The sequence below is a fragment of the Amblyomma maculatum genome, chromosome 9 (assembly GCF_055883805.1).
Source record: "Amblyomma maculatum isolate TAMU_Amacu chromosome 9, ASM5588380v1, whole genome shotgun sequence".
In the NCBI taxonomy this organism is placed as follows: domain Eukaryota; kingdom Metazoa; phylum Arthropoda; class Arachnida; order Ixodida; family Ixodidae; genus Amblyomma; species Amblyomma maculatum.
This window is the reverse complement of record NC_139352.1, coordinates 116,811,117-116,821,966: the sequence shown is the minus strand read 5'-3', so window position 1 is coordinate 116,821,966 and position 10,850 is coordinate 116,811,117.

Here is a 10,850-nt window from a genome sequence, read left to right as displayed (position 1 = left end):
CAGCCAAGCCATTTTCATGTAAACTGTAACAAAATGCAACCAGAAATACAATGTTTCACGCTAAAGTCAAAATATTTCCAGTATTTAGAGACAGTGTTGAGCAGGTCATGGGACCAATTTACGAAGCTGTCAGTACGTAAAACTGGTGATGATATCCTTAAAAACACCCTTTCGTATGCTCTATATAGAACGTATAGACTTGTGTTCACAACGCGGGTACATTGAACACATCTAATGCTGACTGCGAATAGATAGAGACAGTGTATGGACGCATTGTAGCTCGAGTACGATGATTCAATATAAAGCCCTATGTCCTGTAATCGACGTGGTCGCAATGATAGTGCAGAGGACGTTAGCAAATGTTTGTGTGTGGCCCTGAACCGTCGATTAGCTAAGACATCAGCAGGGATTGCGTATAGGTACGGTCGATGGCGTGGCTGTCGAACTGCATCCACGCTTTACGGTTCTGCCAATTGAATGGAGCTGAACAATCGCAGACTTTTGCGTGCAAGTAGCATTGCGGGTTCGACTTTTGTTTGGCTGTCGCTGTCCTAACTGTTCGGGTCGCTTCAGTTGTGAACAGCAGATCACGCAAATGGACCAAAGCAAACAAGCGCTCACTGTTTTGAATGTAGTTCTGCACTCGACTCAGCAGATTGGTTCTCCATGGTACCGACTTCGGTTCACGCAACGAGAAGTCTCTCGTTGTAGCCCGACCGAGGCAAGGAATAAACTTTCAACGAATTCTGCTAGTATGCTGCAAACCATACGAAACTGTTCCCTTTGTCGAGCAACTACCGATCAGGAAGCGAACACGCCAAGCGTGCGTCGCAAGTTCTAGCGGGTTAGAACGAGTTTTCTCTCATTCTACAACCGAAACGTCAACGCAATAAGTAAAGAAAACGCGGCTGTTTCCTTTCGTTTGAACGCAATACACAGACTCCAAACAAACCGGCGTTCACATCAGGACACCGGGTTTAAAATGGGAAAAGGGGCGGACGTGAGCCTGTTCTTCACTCGCTGTACCATGCATTGATGAATGCGATTTGGAAGAAGCCGGCTGAAAACGAACGTCGAATCGATCCCGAGCGAAACAAACTGGAGCGCGCGTGACTGGGCGGTCTCATTACTTGCAGACAGGCCGTGTTTCCACGGTGTGCGCCCGGGTTTTGCAAAACCAAATGTCTCGTGTCTTTTGTTTCTGCCCTGTCCTGTACGGAAACCCGTTACTTTCTTCACATTGCCGGAACTGCAGTCGTTTTTTTGGCGTCTTAGAAGTTGTGTCCGTCTCTGGAAACATTGCTAAGAAACAATCAGGTGTCATTTTTTCAACATTTCTAATGGTCTTTGCTGGAGTTTTTGTAATTCTTAGAACGCGTCACATCCTGTATGACCATAAAATTGCTTTTCGTGAAGAGGTTAACGTGAAAACAAAATTAATGTTTTAAAGCAGAAGCCTATTTCAATAACAGTAACTATCGTGCAATGAATACAGTGCAAAAGAACAATAAAAAGACATTGCGGACAGTAAATTGGAAAACCTGTCGAAACCTTTACGATAGTTATGGCTGGCCAATGTAACCAAATTTAATTGCCTATTCGCTCATGAAGTAAGCAACATCTTCGTAGATGTAACTGAGTCATTACGTTATCTTTTAAGTGCAAACCTCTCACAAAACTTTAACCCGAAGGAACGTAATTGACTTTCTCCAAAGCATGCTCCCTCGGGTGTTTTAGTTCAAGATTCGAAGCCTTAATAATGTCCTGAAGCTGCACTCAAAATAGAATCGCAACAGTTAAGATCATACCGCTATAGATAATAATTATTTGCACTTAAAATATTAAAACATTGAACCTTTGACACAACCTGCCACTTGTCATTTGTAGAACCAGTTAGTTACAAAACCTTTTTCAAAAACTAACAGCGCGAACAGCGGTGCCAAAGCGTAGAAAAACAGAGGACAGCGCTTGTCCGGTGTTTTTCATCCTTCATCCCCGTTGTTCGTGCTCTTGTTTGTTAAAACGTGTATCACCAACTCACCCGCCTAGCTATCGGGTACAAAATCTTGCCACACAGGGAACAGGTGTGAGGCTAAATCTATGCGCACAGAACCATCCCATTGAATTCAAAGCGGAGCTAAGTTTTGGCAGAGCCGAACAGACGCAGGAGGAGGAGAGATGCCGTAATATGACGCACTCGTAGAAGCTTTCAACACGTGTATAAAGGTGATGCACGGACAATGTCGCCAGGTGCGGAAATTCAGTCAATGCGTTCGTTGCGATCGATCTGTAAAATAATAGACTTCAATTTACTTAAAAGGTTGCGCGTAGCATAGAGCAGGAACAGCAGACACACCCTAGCCTACAAGAAGGCAGGCAAGGTCTACCACCCCGGACGACGCATTGCCTCCGGACAAGACTTCCGTTACCTCTTGGACAATATCCCCGTCGACATCGAGACCACATCCTGCGCCTCCGTAATGGTAGCGCTTTGGACCAGATATGGCTAGTTCTTTCGTGGCCCACTCCACTGCTTCTCCTCATGCGGGAATACCTTGTACAATTTCCAGCGTATGACTCACAACGCCCACATGCCCAGGCCCTTAAACTGCTTGTAGTCACGAATGATGAACTGTTCTTCCCCGCATCACATTTCCGCCTACCGGACTTTGCTGGTCTACTTAGGGGCGACTGGCCTGTCCGCCCTTCTGTAGACCTGCTTTTTCCACGTCGGGCTTTTCATCAGATAGCCTCATGAACTGCCGCTTAAAATCCTTGGACCCTGACCTGAAGCTCCCGCTTCCACCTGGCCTACCCCGACGCGAAGAAACTTTGCTGTGCCGCCTGTGGGTTAGTGTAGCATTCACAAACTCGTATTCTTTTATGTAGACACGGCAAACAGCTCTGAATGTACAAACTTTGGGTGCGACTAGTATATAGGCCATATTCTTTGTGAGTGCCCCATATGCAATGAGGAAAGACAGTGTCTATGCCGTGCGCTGGGGCATGTAGATGGACGCCCATTGACTAAAATTAAGATTTTAGCTCCTGGCCCCGGTGATCTGCGGTGAAGGCCTCCCAGGCACTAATCCGCTTTATGAAAAGCACAGGCCTAATCGAAAGACTATGAGTTTGTTGTTATGTTCCGTGATATGACTGTGACGTGATGTGATGTGACATGTCTCTGATGTGACTGTGCTAACTGCACCCATCCCTCTCTCACAACTTTTATATCCACTCAACCCTTTCCTCCAACGCAAGGTAGCAAACCGGTTTCTTTTACGAGTCAACCTCCCTGCCTTTCCTCCTCATCTTCCTCCTCCACCTCCTCTTCGACAGGAGCTACTGCATAGCCATCCCATTCTCTCTGTCACATCCCATCCCATTCCCAGCGACGGCCAAAGTGGCCCCGAGAATGTTGGCCGACATAACAGTGTCCAGTATCCACTTCGAAATATTCCATGATTATAATAACAACAACCACAGAGCCGCGCCCCACCCTATTTCTCAGGCATCAAAATGCTAGGAGTGTCGCCGTCCTCTGTTATGCCGCTGACATGCTCTATGCCTCCAGTGAAAAGGAAGCGAGAAGAAAAAGGAACATAAATAAGAAGTTTGTTTTATTGACCGCCTATTGATGAACAGCCTCGCGCATTTCTCTAATGTATAATGTTATTTAAACCTCGACTCGCCCTTCCTAGTGACGCTTCTGTTCATCATTGGCCTCCCTCGTTTACTGACGATTGGTGTTGACCGACACTGACTAAAGAAGATGCTATATGAGGGCAAGACCTTCGCTTTTAAGACATTGGGCACTTAATAGAAATATTGTTTATGGAATTCTCGTTATTGTTTTGTTTTTTGCAGTAATCACATGTAAAACGGGTTTGTTTCTTGGGCTAGTTGCTGCAGGATGCTCATTTTGGCGATGCCTGAAGCACAAAAAAAAAAGGAAGAAATGAAAACCGCTTTGTCTTGTGACTATCTCATATCCCTCTCTTTTTTTTTCCGCTTCAGGCTTCGCCAAATTACTGTTTCCGGTCTGTCCACAACTCTGCTATTCGAGCTCGGTTTAGATTAATTTCATATACGCATAGTTTCTTAATATTTATTTCTCACAATACTTATAGTTAAACGCGGTATCATAGCCGCAGATTATCAATTCAAAAGAGATGTTTTCAAGTATTATTCATGCGATTTCCGAAGAGAAGTCACAACTCGACGTCTTTCGTATTTGTAGTGAACCGGATTAATATAGTGTCCAGCAGCAAATCACAGAAAAGAGCCATTAAAAATTGTAATTTTGCATCACACGCCAAAAGTACAGAAGCATAACAACAAAACTTTCCTGTTCGACGATGGTTTTAGCTGGTTTGCTGGTTTTAGCAAAACGAAGTAATCGATAAATAATAAGCAGTCGACGTATATAGCACTGATTTGTCATTTTTCAACCTATGTACTCTAGAAGCATTCTTTATAGCAATGTTGTACAAAGTAGACCAAACCGCTGTTCTGCGATGCATGTAACACCCTTTACAACTACAACAAGGCAACGCACACCGGAGCAAAAACCCTTAGTAAAGGGCCATAACTTAAATGTTATTCATGGTCATCATCATCCTCCGCGGACTACACCCACAGCAGAACGAAGCCCTCTCCCACATTCCTCCAATTATCTTGGTCCTGTGTTAGCTGCCTCCACTTGACCCCTGCTAACCTCATCCGCTCACCTGAATTTCTGCCGCCCCTGCTACGTTTTCTTTCTCTTGATATAAAGTTTGTTACCCTTTTCGACAATCGATTATTTCGCATTACATGCCTTGCTCATTGCATGTTTTTGATTTTTACCAGAATGCCATAAACCTGAGCAATTTCTTTGACCCTCTCTGCACGCTTCCTATCTATTAACGTTACACCTATCACTTTGCGCTCCGTAGTTCTCTGCGTTGTCCTCAGCTTAAGTAGAAGCCTTTTCGTCAGCCTCCATGTCTTGTGGCGGAGAGGCTTGCTAAACTCGATGAAGTCGTGAGCTCTGCTGTGTAGGACCACCCAAGATAGGCCACGGCAGAGAGTTCTGACAAAATGTGATTCTCTGAAGAAGGTAATGGCAACCCACTCCAGTATATCCTGCCAAGAAAACCCTATGGCCAGTCACAATAGCATTATTGATATGGCGCCGGAAGATGAGCCTCCCAGGTTGAAAGGTGTCCCACATGTTAGTGGGGATGAACAAAGGGCGATTGCTAGGAGCTCCAGGACGAATGAAGCGGCTGGGCTAAAGCCAAAAGGACGCTCAGTTGTGGATGTGTCGGGAAGCCACCGGAAAGTCCGATGTTGCAAGGAGATATATCACATAGCAACATGGAATGTAAAATCTATGACGCAAGGTAAATTGGATGTCGTCAAGCGAGAAATGGATAGATTGAACATTGATATCTTGGGTATCAGCGAGCTCAAGTGGACCGGAATGGGAGAATTTATTTCCGGCGACCATCATGTCGTTTATTGTGGGCACGAATCCAGGAGAAGGAATGGTGTCGCTCTCATAGTAAACAGAAGAATGGGCAAAGCAGTGCTAGGGTACAACCCCAAAAACGACCGAATGATTTCACTTCGGATCCAAGGTCACCCTTTCAACATAACAGTTATCCAAGTCTATGCACCAACCACTACTGCTGAAGAAGCTGACGTTGAGAGCATATATGCTAACCTGCAATGCCTTTTAATCCGCACTCCATCATCAGACGTCCTTTTTCTCATAGGAGACTGGATGCTAAGGTGGGGAGTGAAGAAATATCCGGAAGTACAGGCAAGTTCGGTCTTGGTGAGCCAATTGAAGCTGGGAAGAGGCTAGTACAGTTTTGTCAAGAAAACAACCTAACCATAGTGTATACCCATTTTCAACAGCACAAGAGGCGCCTGTACACATGGACTTCACCGGACGGTCTGTACAGGAGTCAGATTGATTATATTCTTTGCCGGCAGAGATGGAGAAGCGCTATACAAGCAGTAAAAACAAGGTCTGGGGTCGATTGGGGCACCTATCATCAGCTTCTTTTTGCCAAATTTAAGCTTCGATTGAGGAAAGCGCAGAACACTAGAAGGCCTTTCAGGTATGATCTGGATCAAATTCCTTCAAAATATGCTGTGGAAGTGAGGAATCGATTTCAAGAATTAGACCTAGAAGACAAAGAGCCTCAAAAGATGTGGACTGATGTTCGCGATATAATACAAGAAGTTCCTACAAAGGTAGTTCCCAAGGAAACGGAATGTGTTGTGTACCAAGTGCTGTGCTCGTCCGGTATGTTGTGACTGGAGCAGTGCGCGCTAATGAACAGGCCCGCACCCCTCTTCGCGCTTCGCCGAGAGGACTCGTCGCCTGCCTGCGCTCAGCGGGACGCCCCCCACGGCGGGCTCCCTCACTCTTCTCTAGTTCTGGGAAATAAGCCCCATCCCCATCTCCGGCCTCCGTTCCCTCCGTTCCCTCCGTTCTTCGCCCGGCAGTTCGGCCTACGCCTCGGCCGATGCTGGTCGCACCCTCTTATCTAGTGAATAAACGAAGTTAACAGTTTAACAGTAGCGCGTACGTCTTTTCTACATCGACGACGCGCAAACACGACAGTGGCGACGAGGAAGTGGATTTGACCCGCGCTACGCAACGCTATTGACAAGCCATGGCTACGGGAAGATTAATACTACAATTCAACGGCTCATCTTGGTCATCGTTGGTTGGACGCCTTCAGTTCTACTTAGAGGCTAACAACGTCACAGACCCAGCCTTGAAGAGGGCCAACCTGCTAACCCTGTGCGGGGAGCAGACTTCCGACACTGTCTGCGCCCTTATTCAGCCAAGAAGTGCCTTACGAAGAAATCGTTGCAGCACTTCAAAAGCACTACGACCCGAGGCCATATGAAGTTTACAGCCGTGCCCGCTTCCAGTGACGAGATCAGCTGGAAGGCGAAACTGTGAGCGCCTACGTAGCAGCGCACAAGAAGCTTGCAGCTGACTGCAATTTTGGGACGCTGACCACAGCCAGGACAGCTACCGGGCAGCATGAAGAAACAGCATCTGCTAACACCACCATGCTTCCATTGGACGTCATGTTACGTGACAGATTTGTGTGCGGACTGAGTGACGAGTCACTACAGCAGCGCCTGTTCGCTGAGAGGGACCTCACGTTTAACAAAGCTAACGACATCGCCGTGCAAGCGGAGAGTGCCGGTCATCAGCAGAGAGAGATGCGTCGGAACACCGAGCCGGTACATCAAACAAGCAACCAGGTACGCAGACCTACTGCTGTTGAAAATCGGTCAAAAATGTACAACGATGCTGGCGGTTTGACGGCCAGCACAACGCCCAGGGATGCCGATTCCAGTCAGCCGCGTGTAATTTTTGCCACAAGAAAGGGCATATTGAGAAAGCATGCATTACGAAGCGGAAGCTTGCCAAGATAAAGTCGCCTTCTCAGCCTAACCACAGCGTAGACGCCTCAGAGAATAGGGCGCCATCTGATGCCCACTGAGCAACATCAGCAGTATCATCAGTGTTGTACGACCGTGAATCTCGGCGCGCGTTCGAAGATTTTTATCGAAGTTACAGTACACCACAAACTGATTGATTTCGAGGTGGACTCAGGCGCAGCCTGTACTCTGATCAGTGAGGCCACATTCCGAACTTCGTGGCCATCAAGCGCACCACCCTTGCAACAAGACGACACACACCTGTGAACGTGGTCAGGACAAAACTTGCCACTATTGGGCTCTGCCAACGTACGGGTTTGTTACAACGGCCAGACCCATACGCTACTCCTCCTTGTTGTGAAGGGCTCAGGATCAAGCCTTCTAGGGAGAAACTGGTTTTCTCCATTAGAGGTGACGATACACCAAACGCCGAGCCACAACGTCATTGAGCAATTGCAGTAGAAATACGAAAGAGTATTCTCTGAAGAGATTCCAGGAAATGAAGGGCCACCAGTCACACTGGAGTTGTTAAGCGGCGCGCAACCGAAGTTTTTGAAGGCCAGGCCGGTACCCTTCGCTCTCAGAGCTTCCGTTGAAAGGGAGTTGGACAAACTGGAGCAGCAAGGTGTCATCGAGCCGACACAACATTCGCAATGGGCCACACCACTGGTTGTAGTTCGCAAGAACGGAACCATACGCCTCTGCGGAGACTACCGGAGCACCGTAAATCTTGCGACTAAAGCGTCGTCTTACCCTCTGCCGACACCTGGAGAAGTGTTCAGTGCACTACGCGGCGCAAGAGTCTTCAGCACTGTAGACCTCACCCAGGCCTATCAACAACTGAAGGTGAGCGAACCGACGTCAAAATTACTGACAATCAACACACTGAAAGGTCTGTACAAGGTCAAGAGATTGCCCTTTGGCGTAGCTGCAGCCCCGGCCATATTTCAAAAGTTCATGGAGACAGTACTTCAAGGAATCCCAGAAGTTTGTGTCTACCTAGTTGTTGTTGTTGTTGTTGTTGTAGTGGTTGTTTATTGTATGTATCAAAGGAAAGAAAAGATGTTTGCCAGCCCCGGTATCTGCTATCTGATATCTGAAGCACCTGAACTGGGGCGGCGGAAATAAAGGGATAGCGAGGAGAAGGTAGAGGAAATCAAAGAGGTGAGTGATAGGGAGAAAGAAAAGGGTAGGTAAAAATAAAAGAAATATATACACTATGGTACAGTATACAGTAGTTTGCTCGAGGCCCACCCGCAAATGTCTTAGGTCACTCAGCACTCGGCACATCGGATGGGCCTCCGCGATAGCTCTGCGTCCAGGCAACTGTTCACAACGCACGCACTGGCACACTGTACAAAACACTGACGGCTGTTGTGGGCGATCGGCGGTTATTGTGGGAAATAGCACAAGTGCAGCGTTCAGTCACAGCGCGCACTATCTGGCGAGGTGAAATAGGTGGGTCATCAAGCCCGCCTGTTCGATGTACTCACACAGGCTCACGTGAGCTGACTCGCGGACGTGCGCACTGCCCGGCGGCCACAGGAGCACAGCTGCGCTGTTCGGGATTACCCCCTGCGCTCTGTAAGCTGCCAGAAACTCACGCCGTGGTTCGGCTAGCGCGGTGCAGCGCAGTAGAAGATGTTCGAGAGTTTCTACCACGCCACAGCCGTCACACACGTCACTAGTGGCAAGTCCGTGGCGCACCCGTCGTTCCCCAGGCCACACACGTCCAATGCGTGCACGGAGGATCATTGCGCGTTGCAGCCGAGTCAGCGAGCGGCCGTTGACACTGTGAATGCGCTCACCTCTTGCGATGCGTGGGTCGGGGTGCTGCGTCCGGAGGTGATCGTCGATTACTGCACGCACATCCTCCAAAGCAAGTTGCTCGTCGCTAGGAGGGAGTTCATGTGCTGCGGTCGCGAGCTCGTCGGCACGTTGGTTGCCCGGGGACCCACTGTGCCCGTATAGCGCAGCCACGCTCCGCCAAGCGCTTGAGACGCGCGCGAATCTGACACAGCAGCGGAGTTCCCCGGCCGGTGTTTCGAAGGCGGCTGACGGCAGCGCTGGAGTCACATAGCACGGCACACCTGGGTGGCGGCGGAGTCAGTTCAATCAGTAGATCCAGGCCTAGGCGTAGGCCCAGCAGCTCCGCCGTGGTGGAAGAACCCAAGAATGACAGGTGCGGCTGTCTGTGCAGTTGCAGGGCGGGTATGGTAGCCGCCGCTGCTAGCGAGCAACTATCTCTGGCCACGGAGCCGTCGGTGTAAACGAGGAGGTGGTGTTGGAGTTCCTCGTACATGACGGCTCTGGTCAGCTTCTGCACTGTACAGGGCGGTGTGTTGCGTTTCCCCGCGATTCCCGACAATCTCTCGCTGAAACTCCGTAGCAGCGGGCCAGGGCGAGAAGAGGTCGTAGGGGGCGTTGCATTGGTGAGCTGCTCGTACTCGAGCAGCGCCGCTTCCATGCGCGAGTGGCGATGATGTCACAATCGATGTAATAGCGGGCCACCGTCCTTTGCGCGCTGCAGGCGATCGATGTGTCGGAGCGCCCGCCGCGTGGCCTGAAGTTGTAAAGGCCACGCACCTGCCTCTGCCAAATTAGCTGCGCATTGAGAGTTCTGAGGAAGGCCGAGGCAAATGCGGAGTGCCTTGCGATGCTCGACCTCTAGCTTCTTCCAGCATGGTTTGCGCAGTGTGACGAGCTGCAGCGCGTAGAGTATTGCCCCCAGAGCCGCGGAGTTGTAGAGCCGTAACGCTGCTTGCTGGGAGATGCCCTGGCCTCGAGCAGTGAGCCTGTGTACAGCGGCGGTGGTTCTCTTCATCTGCAGGCAGGCCTTGGTTTCCGATAAGGAAGGTCATTTTGTTGTTGTGCCAGGGAATATTTTCACAGAAAAAGCAGGGGTTGCCGTCGCAAAAAACTTCAAAAAAGTCCGACTTAACATTAACAGGCAAAAGAGTGATGCTTTGAGGTTGTTGCAGGAAATGAATTTGGAACGCCTTCGGGAGTCGGTTAACAAGTCAGAGAGAAACTGTTTAGAAATTTTCTTTTCTGCCAGAACCCACAAGCCGGGAATTCCTTTCAGATGCGCCTCCTGGCAACACTCCGTATCGGATTTCTTGCAGAAATGTGTGGACACGCTTGTAGTTGATGACCCTTTTTTTGGTTTCTAATTCAGTGGCCATTGTAGAGTATTTGCAGAGTCATAACCCTGGTTCAAGTGGAATGGTCAGCATTGACGTCCAAGATTTGTTTTCATCTCTTCCTCAGGATAGGCTCCTGCAGTATGTTAGAAATTGTATAACGATTGATAATGATGAAGAAGAGTTTATTTTGGCTTGTGGGGTGTCTGTTGAATCTTTTTTGGAACTGTTAATGTTTTATTTGCA